The sequence below is a fragment of the Phyllobates terribilis genome, unplaced genomic scaffold, assembly GCF_046119375.1.
Source record: "Phyllobates terribilis strain yellow unplaced genomic scaffold, ASM4611937v1 Scaffold_12__6_contigs__length_324123572, whole genome shotgun sequence".
Taxonomy (NCBI): Eukaryota; Metazoa; Chordata; class Amphibia; order Anura; family Dendrobatidae; genus Phyllobates; species Phyllobates terribilis.
This window is the reverse complement of record NW_027362772.1, coordinates 29,090,543-29,106,168: the sequence shown is the minus strand read 5'-3', so window position 1 is coordinate 29,106,168 and position 15,626 is coordinate 29,090,543. Positions and strand designations below refer to the sequence as shown.

General features: G+C 44.3%; 1 pseudogene; it reads right to left on the bottom strand.

The window, feature by feature from the left end:
• Positions 1 to 1,650: 1,650 nt before the first annotated feature.
• LOC141171646 (phospholipase A2 inhibitor and Ly6/PLAUR domain-containing protein-like) lies at positions 1,651 to 11,436 on the bottom strand (annotated as a pseudogene).
• Between the last annotated feature and the right edge of the window lie 4,190 nt (positions 11,437 to 15,626).

Sequence of the window (15,626 nt, the reverse complement as noted above, 5' to 3'; positions counted from 1 at the left end):
TACATACATTACATTACTGACCCTGTTCTGATCTTAAGTTACATCCTGTATTATACTCCAGAGCTGCACTCACTATTCTGCTTGTGCAGTCACTGTGTACATACATTACATTACTGATCCTGAGTTACATCCTGTATTATACTCCAGAGCTGCACTCACTATTCTGCTGGTGCAGTCACTGTGAACATACATTACATTACTGATCCTGAGTTACATCCTGTATTATACTCCAGAGCTGCACTCACTATTCTGCTGGTGCAGTCACTGTGTAAATACATTAAATTACTGATCCTTAGTTTCATCCTGTATTACACTCCAGAGCTGCGCTCACTATTCTGCTGGTGCAGTCACTGTGTACATACATTACATTACTGATCCTGTACTGATCCTGAGTTACATCCTGTATTATACTCCAGAGCTGCACTCACTATTCTGCAGGTGCAGTCACTGTGTACATACATTACATTACTGATCCTGAGTTAAATCTTGTATTATACTCCAGAGCAGCACTCACTATTCTGCTGGTGCAGTCACTGTGTACATACATTACATTACTGATCCTGAGTTACATCCTGTAATATACTCCAGAGCTGAACTCACTATTCTGCAAGTGCAGTCACTGTGTACATACTTTACATTACTGATCCTATACTGATCCTGAGTTACATCCTGTATTATACTCCAGAGCTGCACTCACTATTCTGCTTGTGCAGTCACTGTGTACATACATTACATTACTGATCCTGAGTTAAATCTTGTATTATACTCCAGAGCAGCACTCACTATTCTGCTGGTGCAGTCACTGTGTACATACATTACATTACTGATCCTGAGTTACATCCTGTAATATACTCCAGAGCTGAACTCACTATTCTGCAAGTGCAGTCACTGTGTACATACTTTACATTACTGATCCTATACTGATCCTGAGTTACATCCTGTATTATACTCCAGAGCTGCACTCACTATTCTGCTTGTGCAGTCACTGTGTACATACATTACATTACTGATCCTATACTGATCCTGAGTTACATCCTGTATTATACTCCAGAGCTGCACTCACTATTCTGCTGGTGCAGTCACTGTGTACATACAATACATTACTGATCCTGAGTTACATCCTGTATTATACTCCAGAGCTGCACTCACTATTCTGCTGGTGCAGTCACTGTGTACATACATTACATTACTGATCCTGAGTTACATCCTGTATTATACTCCAGAGCTGCACTCACTATTCTGCTGGTGCAGTCACTGTGTACATACAATACATTACTGATCCTGAGTTACATCCTGTATTATACTCCAGAGCTGCACTCACTATTCTGCTGGTGCAGTCACTGTGTACATACAATACATTACTGATCCTGAGTTACATCCTGTATTATACTCCAGAGCTGCACTCACTATTCTGCTGGTGCAGTCACTGTGTACAAACATTACTTATCTGTGATGATCCTCAGTTAGATCCCCTATTCTTTCTTTCTGTGTTGATTCTTTTATTAATGTTAAATATATAAATAGAATAAACATTTGAGAATTCTCCAAGTATTTTTTTTGTCTTCTCTTTTCCTTGTTAAGCGCATTATTCAGAGTTCTGGTTACTTTGATTACTTGTCTGACAGACAGATTACTATAACAGAGGTTTTCTTACTGTTGTTTCTGCCCTGGAGTCCATGCAAATTTACACTCTCCTCTGTTATTTAAGCGAGAACTTCCCAAGATCTAGTGGATCATCAAGGGAACAAAAAGATCAGAGAAATTTATCTCCCGACTTCCTACAAGACAGTTTGGTATTTGCAGGTCGACCCATAATGCACAGCTTTATTACCATTCTTGTTTTTTTAAAGGTGAAGAGTCCTTTCAAGCAAGGGTATATAGGCTGAATATGGCAAGTCCTTTCTGAAATAGGAATATCACCCATATGGCAGCAAATATGGAATATAACACTGTGGAATAGATGGCAAGAGCATCATCTGTGCAAAAAATCTTCATATCAACATTCAGCTCATCAATAGTCACAAGTTGAGTGCCAAGTATATCACAGAAGCTTTTGGTTGTGCAGCCACGTGTGGTCTGAGTATTTGAGATTGTGCCTGTGAAAGGAGGAAAAAAAAAATGCATTTTATCAATTAAAGGGATTGTAGCAGGTCTGACCACTGAGACCCGCAGTGACCAGCAGATAAGTTGTGATCAGCTGCACTATTTCCTTACAATGTTAGTCACTCGTCACATGTCTTGGTGTTTCTGGTACTGGAAAAAAAAGTACTGGTGGGATCCGTGGTCCATGTCCACGTGCCATTCACGTGTACTTGTTTGTCCGTATCCCTGTGTCCGGGTGCTTTCAGTGTGACACGTATGGAATGAAATGCAGCATAGAAATTAAAGAGTGTTACAGTATGTATTAAATATGTTCAAAGATAGAAATAGTGTAGATAGCGATGAGGAACATAGATGATAGATAGATAGATAGATAGATAGATAGATAGATAGATAGATAGATAGATAGATAGATAGACAGAGAGAGATAGCAGTCAAGATATTTAATAAGCTCTGTGGAGCTTATCAGGCAGCTTTCTAGGAACCAATGTAAAAAAAATGGCGCAGGGTCTCCCCTATTTTAATAACCAGTTAAGGGAAAGCAGACATCTAAGAGCTGGTCTTATCAGTCTGGGAAGGGACCAATATCCCTGGACCTCCCCAATCTATTAATATCAACCTCCAGCCTTTGCTAGTTATTAAAAATGGAGGGACCATTAAAAAATGGCATGGGGTCTCTCATTTTTTAATAACCAGCTAAGGTAAAGCAGACAACTGCAGGCTGATATTAATAGGCTGGGAAGGAAACAAGGAAAATGGAAATTGGTTCCTTCCCAGACTAATAAGTCCAGCTCTCAGCAGCACAGAAATGGTTGATCCATTAGATGCACCAATTCTGGTGCTTAGCCTTGTCTCTTCCCGATTGCCCTCGTGCATTGACAAACAGGGTAATGGTTTGGGGGTTGATGTCATGTCATCTGTGTAATGTCTGCTGACATCAAGCCCAGGGGTTAGTGAAGGAGAGGTGTCAGTCCCTTTCCCCCTGTTGGGGTGCGGTAGAGCTGCCTTTAATCTATTGTTCTTTCACCTGTGGGAGGAATTTAATTAGAATCACTACCCAGGTTTTCTAAGCTGTGCTGCCTGGGGTGTTGGTGAAGCTGGGCGCCCATCTCGGCGTTACATGCAACTAACCTGATCACGTGACCCACCACCGTGAGATCGGGATCTGTGAACGCCGCTGGAATTAGATGACAGCCACCAACAGAGCGGAGCTTGTGGAGCTTTACACTGGGGTTGTGCAGAGGTGCACAACTTCATAAGGTTAGTAGCCATCCTCACACCCCTCTAACAATTGCAATACTGAGTCACCCATTGCGCCTTGTTCTTTCCTCTCTTTACATATTGAGTCAGACACCTAAAGACACACACCTCACATGGCCACGTGGGGTGTGACACACGTCCTTGACGTTAACGATGATCATTGCCCGCAGAGTGACCAAATAAGGCGCAGACAGTGCAGGAAGATCTGATCCAAGGCCAGCAGAACACTGGTTAGCGGGTAATGGTGGCAGGACAGGTGAATGGTGCTAGAACAGGTGAAAATAATCTTTAATTATTTTTTTAATCCCTTCCCAGTTCTACATTTACTATGCATAGGTGGAGTGGAGAAATGTTCAATGCCCAAGTTGGATTCAGGATAAATCCAATCTGTGGGAAACTAATTTTCGGAGATTGACTCATAATAACTAGTTCTAAATAACAAGCCAATACTTGATATAGAATGGAAGCATAGGGGGAGTAGTCACCCATTACAGTGTGATACCTGACAGTTTCCTGGACATTCGGGCACACTTGGTCTCATTTCCAGTGCACTTCATGGTTTCTCCAGTGTAGCAGTAATCAGAGGTGTCCGATGCGCAGGTTCTACAACTCAATCCATTTCTTGATGAATTGTCAGCCGGCACTTCAGCCGAAAGGGGAAAAAAGAAAGCTAAAGAAATGTTCTTAAAAATTGAATTCAAAGCTGATCTGTCATAATTTTCACAATACAAACTGCATACATTGTTCATTAGAACTTATAAACCACGTAAACATAGTGTACTTCCTATGAAAATCCATATAAGAATGGTTGTATAATCCTCAAATTAAGAGAACTGCATCTATAGGGGGAGAGATTTTGTTATTCCAAGTGTATTCAATCTCCGCCCGACTGGCTGCAGCTCGTACTGAGCAGCGTGAGATCTGAGTGGTTACAGAGGAAGAGGGACACTGAGGAACTGTCAATCTGGACAAGAAGGCAGAGCTTCAGCAACAACGGAGAGGAGAGACACTGAGGACGTGGCAATCAAGCTATGTGGCAGTAGATGAAGGTTAAACTTTCATAAAGGATTATACAACCATTCTGCCATGGATTTTACTAGTGTCATCAGGTCTAGGAAATCTATTTAATAGTATATATGGTATCAGGCGACAGATCCACTTTAACTTGAGCTAGAATCAACTACTAATGATCTATCTATTTTTCAATTTTTGAGCTTTACCTATTGATCATTCACTTATTTATGGTTTATAACTACAAAGAAGTTTTATGAAGTTTCCTCCTGACACTCACATGTTGGATGAGGCGGATTGCACTTATCAGTGTTACAGCATGAAGTCCCCGATTTAATGGAGCCATTATTGAATGTCAGACTTCAAGTGACGTTACAATGTCCCCGAAGCCCACATGTTACCGAATATTGTGGCATGACCAATGTACCTGAGTACAACATACAGTAAAAAGAACACTGTGATTATAGACAAGAACATGATAAAGAAATTCCTCGGGGGGCGATGAGGAAAAAAACAGAGCGAAACATGTGTGGCGCCCCTGCGGGTCCAGTCGCCACAGAGGTACTGCATCTCAGCCAGAGGTGTGGTACCCCACTCTTGGGTAAGGAGGGAGCACTACCCGGGACCCACACACCCACATCCAACACCACATCACTCCAGAAGGGAAGGGCGAGATTGCTCCTAAGGAAGAGCACAGTCCTGGTCCCTGTCTGGAGGAGGGAACTAGGTAGAGGAGGTAGGTGAAGGAAGTAGTTTAGGGGAGCACAAGGAAGGACTGAATGTAGAGGGAACTACATAGAGTGACGGTTGGTGATGTGGGTCACATGACAGAGAGTATAAGAGGAAAGATAGAAAGATCTAGAAGGGTTCTAGGAGCAAGAGCGCAGTGAGTGAGGACCGTGGAGGAGTTAGAGAGTTGGTCAGTCAGAGGAGTTAGTGACAGGAGCCTGTCACATGGAGTGAAGAGAGAAGACCTGAGTCAGAGAAGGGCTCCAGAGACAGAGAGAGGTTCTTAGGGGCACGGGAAGTGCGGAGTCCACCTGTGCACCCGAGTTCACGCTGACCGTGGAGGGATCAGGTCGCAGAAGGGGACTGGACCCAGACTAGTGGAGGACTGCAAGACTCAGCTAGCAAACCGGAGGCTGCGGTATCTCTAAGTGCTGTAGCCAAAACCACACATATTCGCTGAAAAGGTGGCCTTATATGATCAAGGGGACAGAGAGGACGTTGCCTGACAGGGCCCAGGGCCACTGGCTCGGGACACTGTGCGTGAGGCGCAGGACAGGAAGGCGAGAGCCAGCGCAGTGAGACGACCCGGGAAGGTATACAAGAAGGGGGTCTCGATCAAGTGCACACAAGTTATCCGAGAGTTGGCTGGAGTACTTCCCAGGAGGACACAGGACTCCGTGGGCTGTTATAACATGGCTAGCAGTTGTAACCTGGAACACCATAAAAACTGTGAGTAAACACTTGAAGACTGCACCCCGCTGTGTCCTTGACTTAATTGCTGCATCACCTGCCTTGCGCTACACCAACAACATCTAAAATCTCTTAATTAACTGCCCTCGGGCCTAGCTCTGCCAGTGGAGAGCTGAACCATCTCTGCTGCGTCACCAACGGCCCCAGTGGATCTGAACATCAGTGGCGGCCACCTATAGCCATACCACAGGTGGCATCACAAAACTTTATACCCAAAACTTTATTCCCCTCTTTTCTTTATTTATCGACCGCCCTGGGCTACGGAAAGGGTCACTGCCACCGTGACTACCCCAAAAAGAACCAACCGGCCCAGCTACCGAGTACCCCATGGCCCCAGGGGGTGCGTCACATGCGTCGGGGCCACGGCAGGCTGGTGTGCCACCAGTACACAGGATCATGGGTAAATTATTTTGATACATGCTTATCCCTCCTATACCCCTGCATTATATTTTTATATGTCTGATGTCTTATGGATGCGCAGTCCATGTGATAATATACTCTTAATACATTTATGACATACATACATATGCACCTGGTTGTTTGGATTTATTGGATGGATTTCTAATAGGTCAGACAGCTGCCAAATCCAACAAAGGGACATAACCTATTATTCTGGCTATTAAGCAGGAGTGGTATTTATTTCAGGGGTATAGTATTGCATCATCCTGTGTAGCACTTAGCAAATATAGTTATATGTATGGTGACATTACCAACCCTGTTACTTGGTTGTTTGTTGTGTTTGCCATTATATTTTTTATGTATTTAATAAGTATTACTTTTTAACTTATTGTTCAATAAAATTAATATTTACTAGCAAAGACTCATTTTTCTCCCTTTCCACCGGATGCCCTTTATTATGCCTACTGCAGGTTCCGTGGGGGTGGGACAAGACAGAGATTGAAAGAACACCAATGAGAGAATTCCTATGTCAAACTGGTACGATCATGTTAGCCTCCATTCTTTATTTTCTCATTTTCCAACACTTGTCATTAATGACATACCTACTGTAGTCACAGAGTAAGTAGCCAAACAGACGTGATCGGTGGGACAAGTAATGAATGGGGCATCGCACAGATCACCCTCTAAATGCCAACAGCTTTCACATGTGATGGAAAAACCTGCAAAAAAATACAAAGTATGTAAATACATGTAATGCATCAATTATTGAAAATAAGGAAAATATATCCTTAGGGAATGAAGCCAAAAACATCCAGGAGTAAATGGCGATCCTGTACTTGGAGGCTCGCTCTTGACCACATGGTACCTGTTATGACGATAGTACAGGTTCCTTATTCTTATATCGAGTACATCATGGTCTCTCTCCCGTGATTTTCTCCCATGTTCATTTTTTCTACTATGATTTTTCCCTTAGGGTCACGCTTCTCTAGAGTGTTATCTTTCCTGGAAATGATATCAATTTTCCAATAAACAATATTTCCAACCTATCCACGGATGATAAATGATTGATTGCTAGAGGTCCGCCTGCTGATATCCCCAATGTTTCCAATAAAAGGGTCTTAAAGTCACCTGCGTGAATGTAGCAACAGAGCACGTGCGACCACAACTCCTACAAACATTGAGTAGAGCAATGGTCGCACATGCTCAGTACTGATCCAGTTGAGGAAGGGACGTTAAGATCCTCATTGTCTTGTGAAATAAACATTTATCTTTTACCGATTTTGTTCAATATAATGGTCTCACAAAGTCCTAATCTTTATGGTCTCCGGGTGAAAAAAACCTTTAGGTCCATTAGATTGTCATCCAATCTCTGGGCTATAAAGCAGTACAGTGATAAATAACAGTTATCAGCAGATGACTCAATGTTTTGATGACTCCGGAGGGAAATTGATTAGCGTGATGAAATAAAACCTCTGGGACTTTCACGGAAGAGACAAACACATGTGAAGAGAACTGTAAGCAAACAGTTACATTGTATCAAGTCTGTGAGATTTCAAAGTATCACTGGTGTCCATGGCAACCATTCATATCCAGTGTCACAAAGTTTCCACTGCTGAGCAGAGACTTGTCACTGGGCACAGAAGGAAACAATGTAACTAGAAGTCGGACGCAATGTAAGTTTATGTAGATACATAGAAGCTATACAGTAAGTGGTGTCTGGGGATTACACAATATATACTGTAGATACTATGGTGTCATCTCCTTGTGTGCAGTATGGAAAAGAGTTCAGGGGGTCCACTGCTAGGATGGTGGATTGTGATTGAGATAAACTAGCACCCGTAATTGGGTCCCACTTTGATTTCTCCTCTGGTCCCTATTTTTTCTATGCAGGGATAGGACTTTTGGACCTTAACGAGTAACTGTTGTTTTATTAATTTATTTATTAATTTATTTATTTTTTTATAAATCAATAATGCAAGTGCAAATAAGAGACTTTGCAATTTTTCGTATTAGAGAAATTTGCCTCTTTCTTTTCCATTCCCTTCCAAAATTCTCAATTCAATCTGTCCTCAGGTTTCCCATTCCTGAGATGAGAGAGAACAGTTGGTGCTCATAAGGTTCTATGGTGGACTGTAACTCCACCCCTTCATAGAATTTGTGAAGCACTAACTGTCAACTTCTATCTCAGTAATGAGAAGATTTGTCTTTACTGATTTTTAGAGATTTTACCCATGAATAAATTTCTCAGATAAGATATATTACACAGTTGCTTATTTTCATGTGTTCTATTCATTTATGAAATAATAACAAAAAAAATGGTTATTCTTCAACAAATGCTTTCCAGAAGCTTTATCTAAAGTTACACCTTTATGGCTCTTACGGGTACATTAAGACCCCAATTCATCATTGATTCTCTCGCTGGTCTTGATGAGGTGCATGGTATTGTCAGACGCACGTTTCATTACCGCCAATCCAGAAAACTTACACCAGTGCCTGACTGGAGTAAGATTTCTGGCGTAAGTTATGCCATATGCCTTAGCTCGATCTATGGCTTCACTCCCTCTTGCATCCCATCACACCCCTGTTCCACTCATTTTGGTGCAGATAGGAGAAACTACCGTGAAAACGGCAAGAGTCGCAAAGTTTTTTGGACATTTTTGAGCCGTTCCAAAATTTTGTGACTTTTCAAAGCAATTTACACCAAAATTCTGGCAAAATTGCTTTGATGAATCAGGTCCTAATGGTATGTGCACACAATGCATTTTAGACGTCTGGGGATCAAGAAGATTTTTCAGAAGGGATACGCTACAGGACACACTGGAATTTTTTTCCTGAAATGATTTTTTTGCATCTTTTCAGTCACTTTCCCCAGTGAGAGTCGTGACAGGTCTGTTTGTGCTCTTAATATTTTTACTCTTTTCAAGTTTGAGTTTCGGCTCAGTTTGAGATAACGGTAGTTATCATTTGTCTTACAGGCAATAATAGAATTTCTTCTGTACACAAGCGGATAAGTCCATTGGGAAATTTACCTTAAAGCTTCTTGCTGAAAGAAAAACTAATTGGATTGAGGTGAGAAGAAAAAAATGAAAGAAGAGAAGAGCTTCACAACAGAGGATGGCAGCTTACAGACCAGCTCATGTGAGAACTGGAGTGTGGAGTGGAGAGTTTCTCACATTTGTCATATAGATGGATAGATGTTTAGGCCCCTTACACATTAGATAATTGACTGCTAAACAATTGTTTGGCTGACAGCTCTTTCTCCCAATTCCCCCACACAAATAAACACTTGGCATGGTCAAGCGCTCATGTGTTCTCTATTAGAGATTTGCTGAAACACATCTCGCCCCTTCCAGAATCCTCTGCCTCCTTCTGACTTTTTTGTCCTCTTCAGACACCTCTGCCCAATCCCAACCCCTCCATTATCTCCAGACTTACCTGTACCATGCAGACTCCTCTGTCTTTTTCCAAACCCTTTTATCCCTTCTAGACGCATCTGTCTCTTCCAGTGACCTCCGTTCTCTCCAGTCTCCTACGTCCCCACCAGACTCCTCTGTGCTTCTCCAAACTTCTGTTCCCTCTTGACACCTCTGTACCCTCCAGACTCCTCTGTCCACCCAACATCTAAGTGGCCTCCAGACTATTATGTCACCTTTAAACTCCTCTGTCTGTGCGACACATTTGTGTCCTCCAGACTCTTTTGTCCACCAGACACTTATGTGCCCTCCAAAATCTTCTCTCCCCCAGACACCTCTGTGTCCTCCAGACTTCTCTGTCCAACAGACACCTCTGTGTCCTCCAGACTCTTTCCACCACACACATCTGTGCCTTACAGACTCCTCTGTCCACCAGACACCTCTATGCCCTCCAGATTCCTCTATCCACCAAACACCTCTGTGCCCTCCAGATTCATCTATCCACCAGACACCTCTGTGCCCTCCAGACTCCTCTGTCCACCAGACACCTCTCTGCCCTACAGACTCCACTGTCTACCAGACACATCTGTGCCCCCCAGACTCCTCTGTGCAACAGACACCTCAGTGACCTCCAGACTCCTCTGTCCACCAGACACCTCTGTGCCCTCTAGACTCCTCTGTCCACCAGACACCTCTGTGCTCTACAGACTCATTTGTCCACCAGACACCTCTGTGCCCTCTAGACTCCTCTGTCCACCAGACACCTCTCTGCCCTACAGACTCCACTGTCTACCAGACACATCTGTGCCCCCCAGACTCCTCTGTGCAACAGACACCTCAGTGACCTCCAGACTCCTCTGTCCACCAGACACCTCTGTGCCCTCTAGACTCCTCTGTCCACCAGACACCTCTGTGCTCTACAGACTCCTCTGTCCACCAGACACCTCTGTGCCCTTCAGAATCCTCAGTCCACCAGACACCTCTATACCCTCCAGACTTCTGGCAGTAACTTATCTACAAGGAGAACAAAAGGATCATCCATAAAATTAAACAGGCTTGATCCTTCTAACTTCTGACGTCATCTGTGTGGGAAAAGTCACGATGCCCTCATACAAGTTAGATGGTCAGTCAATGATAAAGAAATTGTCAGGTTCTGCTTACTTTTATCTAGTGTGTATGGGGGTGTCGTGAGTTCAACTTTGGACAGACTAGAATATGACCAGGAATGGAGCGAAACATGATGACTATTGTATGGTAGAGCTTGCTTGTCACCGACCATTGTACATTATCCACTTTCCAGTTTCAGTTTGCGACCAATTTGGAAAAGCAATAAATACTCACCTTACTTTCGGGCAACTGGTAGAAGATCTTCTGTACATAAGTGGTCAACTCTGATTTAAGCTTCTTGCAGAAAAAATTGATAACAAGGGATAAGCTGACTTATTATTTATTGCAAGAATATCTGCCTGATATACCATATATACCCCCCCCATTCCTTTGTGGTTGGCATGATGCCCATGGAGAGGGGAACACGTCCCAGATGGGCACCACTAACATGTCTATAGTCATCATTTATATCTCCGGTAAGACTCAGCTAATGCCATCACTTATTAGTAACCGTTATGAATTATTTCACCGTAAGCTACAAATACAATATACATCACATTATAACGCTTGTGTGGACATCTATAAAGCATCTACATTATTCGGAAGCAGGAAGTTTACCTTTTGTTATAAGAGCGGCGAGGACCAACATGAATCGCAGAGGCTTCATTATTCCTCCTGGTGAATGGCAGGTGTTGGATTACCGCGTTACTCTATGAAGAAACTCCGTCATTTGTGTCATAGTAATTAATGGGCGGAGAGCAACAAAAGAGAATGATACTGACTGTATGAGAAGAATAATGTTACAGGGGAACCCGAATATTACAGCAAGGCGCAATTATACTTTATAACATTCCTCTCGCCCTATGTTGTATACATTTGTGGACCCATTATTAGCTTTTTTTTTGTTTGTTTTCTAATGTCCCACACAATCAATGGATCTCCAACAATTATAAGTTTCAGTACTGTGAGTATATATGGTATATTTAGGGGCAGAATATACTGTCTTTGTACACAAGGTTAAGGTATTAAAATTCGATCACTCAGATATCATCGATCAGGCCCAGCAGTGAAGTCATACTCCAGCGACGTGAGCGCTGACGTCAGCTGCTGGCCTGTGATTGGCTGACAGCTATTAACTGTTGCCATAGAGGAGCTTCCCGCATGGTAATAGATTTAAAGTGAATGTGCATCCGAGGACGCAAGTTCAGTTCGCTGGGGCCCAGTGAGCAGAGGGGGGGCCTGTCTGGGCCCCTTTGGTCACCGGGCCCCATACACCAGTAAGGGCAGTAATGCCCTGATGGTGGTTTGACGGACGCTGGATGCCCTACCCTGGGAGATGGGGGACTCAGAGCCGGGTCCTGTGTGGTAGATGGGGTGCAGCTGTGGCCCGGACCCGCTCCGTGCCCAGGGCCATCACACTAAAAAGGATGGTAAGGCTTATCCGGGTTGAGTGGCTGATCTTGACTACACCACCTGTGGCACCTGGGGAAGGCCACCAGCGCTGCTGCAGACCGCTGAGGCAGGATGTTATGGCAGCCGTCGTTGTTACTACTCCCCACAGGCAGAGCAGGGCCTCAGGGCAGAGAGAGGCAGGATGGAGGGGGTTGTAGTCTAGGAGGTCTAGTGCTGCGTAGTCCGGTGCAATGCAGAATAAAGAGTCCAGAGGCCATAGGGGTTAACTTCCTGGGTTTTTACTCATGGTGGAGAGTACAGCTGCAAGGCTTCTCCCTGCACCTCGCGGAGTTCTGCGGTCACCAGGAACGGGGGTCCAACAACCTCCGAGTAAGTCAAGTGTTCAATCAGGACCCCGCACCAGAGTGTTCCTAGACTTCAGACCAGGTCCATTCCTGTCTCTGTGTGTGTAGATAGGCCGGGTCTCCCTCTGAACTTCACTCAGAAAAAGGGTACGGCAGCAGCTCCGCTCCTTCCGCTACCAGGTGGGATCCTCAGGGACTACCGGACTTCCCTGACCAGGACGTAGGGTGGCAAGGTCAGGTGTCGGGGGCCGGTACCCCTCTTGCAGCCGGAATCCCTATGAATAGATCAGGTTGGCAAGGACAGGTTGCGTATACCGCTCCGTCTGCATCCCCCACCCGGGATCCATTTGCGGTGGAGCTACACTCCTAAGCTCCGGGCCTTCTTGTTCATGGTCCTTGACCGGGCTGAGACATACATTATCTGCAACCTGCCCCTCGACCCAAGGCCAGGGTACGAGGGCCGTGCCTCCATCCTCTGCAGGTCCACACAGGATCCACGCTCAGGGAGGAAGGTCACGATCAAAGAAACCAGAACCAAGATGGCTGTCTATTAAATATGAAATTTAAAGTGTCACTAAAATGTGAATCCTCCACCCTCACCCACTAGTTGGTTCCCCTATCTTTTGGTTCCCCAGTCTCCCAACTTCCAGTAGGGGCAGCACCTAGTGCCTGCTAGCCCCCTCTGGTGGGAGAAGTGTGGTGTTGGATGTGGAGGTAGGGTCCTGACCATCGCACTGTTCTTACCTCAAAGGAGGGACACTACACCCCATTAAAGAGGTGCAGCATCCCTGTGGTGGTCGAACCCTCAGGGGCGCCACAGTGGCCCTGTTGATCACCCTCGATTTACCCTGTTACATGCAGGTTTGACTTCTTAGAACTTCAATTTTATGTATAGGACTAATCATATGATTGGCAACAGAAATAATCAGCATAGTGTTCATCTGGTGGCACCTAAAGTTGACTGTCTACTTCCACTACGATTTGCAAAATTATTTAGGGTATATTGTATGCCATAAAGCCATGATATCAAAATAGTACTTTACCAGTAGATCTTATTGCGGGGACCAGTAGATCTCAGTTTGCCTGTTGATAGAAACACTCACTAAATGATAGAAACACTCACTCCATGAAGATTTTTTGTTTAGTCCATAATGCTGGACCGTTACTGATAGGTAATGAGCAATGTAGAAGATAGAATCAGCATGGCTTGGGGTCATTAGGGTACTGGTAAGTCAGGCATGAAAAAAAAGTTACAGCAACATCCTCCACATACCACTTGCAGGGTTATACTGGCCCACCAGAGAAACGGAGAATCCTCCGGTGGGCCCTGGCTTCTCCTTCAGGAGAGTTTAAAGTGCAGTAAAGCAATGGCTGCCAAAAATGGAGGAAATCTAATGCCCCATGCAAGAGGCATAGAGGTCAGAGGGCCTCCTAATAAGAACATTCCCATTATTAGGAAGTGGGTCTCCCATAGTGTTTGCCTATGCAGTAAAGCAACGGCTGCCAAAAAATTTGAGTAGCTCCAATGCACCTTACAAGAGAAATAGAGGTCGGAGGGCCTCCTGAAAACAATATTCCATTATTAGGAAGTGGGTCTTCCATAGTGTTTGACTTTGCAGTGAAGCAACGGCTGCCAAAAATTTGGGGGAACTCCAATGCCCCTTACAAGAGACGTAGAGGTCGGAGGACCTCCTGAAAACAAATATTCCCAATATTAGGAAATGGGTGTCCCATAGTGTTTGCCTATGCAGTGAAGCAACGGTTGCCAAAAATTTGGAGGAACTCCAATGCCCCTTGTAAGAGACGTAGAGGTCAGAGAGCCTCCTGAAAACAATGTTCCCATTATTAGGAAGTTTGTCTCCCTTAGTGTTTGCCTATGCAGTGAAGCAACAGCAGCCAAAAATTTGGAGGCACTCCAATGCCCCTTGCAAGTCATGGGCGAGCACTAAAATGCTCGGGTGCTCGATGCTCGGGTTGAGCACATTGGAATACTCGGATGCTCGACCCGAGCAGCGAGCCCATTGTAAGTCTATGAGAAATTCAAGCATTTTTCAGGCTGCTTCCCCAGGAGGTCTGCGGATTGCCTAAAAATTGCCCAAATCAATGGGAACAGTGCGCAAATGGCATGGGAACAGCATGGGGAAGACCCCTTGAAGCATTTCTGACTCCTAGGTCACTGCTGTCATCAACGTTGTCAGGGGTATTACGCAGCTATTACGGATTCACAATAAAACATACAAAAACAAATCCAAAATGGATTTTCCTGGGAAATATGTTAAGGAACATCTTTTCCAGGGTAATGACATGTATATAAGGCAAAATAAATAACCAAAAACAAAAATACTCCTCCACACCTTGGGCTATGTTCACACGTAACATTTTTGACACTTTTTTGCACTTTTGCATTGCTTTCAACCGTGACAGATGCATTCACGGGGAAATGTCATTTTAACATTTTACAACCTTATCTGGCCATGTGGTGTGTGACACATCAGACACATCCTGTTTCATTTATGATGGAAAAACTCTGAAAGTCACAAAGCCTATTTTATAGGGCCATCAGGTGGCCTTTACTATTCTTAAAGGGCCAGCAGTCGGCTCTCTCTATTGTTAGAGAGCCATCAGCCGGCTATGCTTTGTTGTTCCCATTATTAAAAAGTGGGTCTCCTATACTGTTATTGCATATAGAGTGACTGCGAGGGCTGCCCAAAATTTGGAGGCACTCCAATGCCAGTTGGAAGAGACGTAGAGGTCGGAGAGCCTCGTAAAAATAATGTTCCCATTATTAGGAAGTGGGTCTCCCATAGCGTTTGCCTATGCAGTGAATGCAAAAACTGCCAAAAAATTGGAGGAACTCCAATGCCCCTTGCAAGCCACGTAGAGGAGGTGATATGATAGATATGGTGGTGAATGATAAGGTGATAGAGGATGAGGAGAAGGAGGAGGACAAGAGCAAATGGACAAAATCAGGAAGCGTATACCCACGTCTGGGTGTGAAGAGGTGCATGTGAATAGAATTAGACCTCACAAAAAAAGACACAGTTTTTGAGTTTGTTACGCTGCTATCATTCGGTGGTGTTGAGAAGTCTGGCCCAATCCA